Here is a 1309-nt window from a genome sequence, read left to right as displayed (position 1 = left end):
GCTGCTCGCCTTTTTGGCAGTTTGGCAAGCCTTTTCGGATCACTTTGATGTTTTGTGTCTGCTTAATGGTTACTAAGGCTGACATGCATTGCTGTCGCCGATTCCCTTTGTAGTTTTTCAAGTTTACTGGATTATTAGGTGAGTTTTATGTACCCAAGAAATTTTCTTGCTTGAGTCGATATTTTATGAGATCTTCAATCTAGAATGGATCACAATCGATATGTCCTAATTTGTGGACGTAATTGTGTGTTCACACAAAGTAGATTTTATCCTTTATACAAACTAAGGTATTCTGAAGGTTATTAGTTGCTTTCGATGTTCCTTAATTCCGTGTAGTTTTAGAATCCTTTGAAATCTTTCTGTTGTTATATACTGAAAAATCGGGGAAACTTCGGAACAAGAAGTCCAGGGTCAACACAGAATCTAATTAACGCTACAAAAAACAGAACAAACGAACCGTCAGTTATAACCTTACTGGTAAAATGATCGACTGGTACTCAATTTCTGTTAGCAAATATAAGCCATCTGAGCGTAGTGAAACAATCCAGCTGATTACTCACTAAACTTCACTTCTGCAGCAACACTTGTTACTGACTATAAATGATAACCAATCTACACACGACTTCCATCTCTACATGGTTATATTTAGGGAGTTCAAATTATTACAGAATAACTAATGGGGAAATCGGTCTGATTGGTCTAACTCCCGTGCTACCTCCTTACCTCTCCACAGTGACTATACGAACGTCAACAGTGGACCAAGGTTCATGATAGAACAAAGTCCAACGTGATAGCTGTCCTTATATGAATCTTTCAAACCTACTTTCGGTACTATTAATATTAAAACTGAATTCGACTTGGCTGATGTGGGAAAAAAGCAAAGTAAAAATACTCTAAACCGTATCCAAGGACGAACCACAAAGTCAGTTCATGGACTCAAACTCAAGCCTTAGGAGGAACACCTTAAATCACTGAATCGTTAACTTCGAGAAACTGGGCTAGCCAGGTGGAATCTTTCAGTGACTTATAGCGTCTTAAGTGACACTGAGTATCGTTTGGAAGACCCTACAATGTTCACTTCCAGGATGGGCTTCAAGAAAAGTACTCAGATCTAAGTGACGGTACAATAAATTTGACCATAGTCATTTGTCATGAGAAGTCAAGCCTCGGAAATCACTAAAACTTGAGATGATTCTGTTAGTTTCGAAAACAAAACTGTTTTGTTTCCTAAAAGACGGGAACACCATATCATAGTTATTTGTTGACACTACCTCCACTTCTGTTTGTTTAGAATACATAGGTCATCGCC

The sequence above is a fragment of the Schistosoma haematobium genome, chromosome ZW (assembly GCF_000699445.3).
Source record: "Schistosoma haematobium chromosome ZW, whole genome shotgun sequence".
NCBI classification, from domain to species: Eukaryota; Metazoa; Platyhelminthes; class Trematoda; order Strigeidida; family Schistosomatidae; genus Schistosoma; species Schistosoma haematobium.
Note: the sequence above shows the minus strand (reverse complement) of the source record.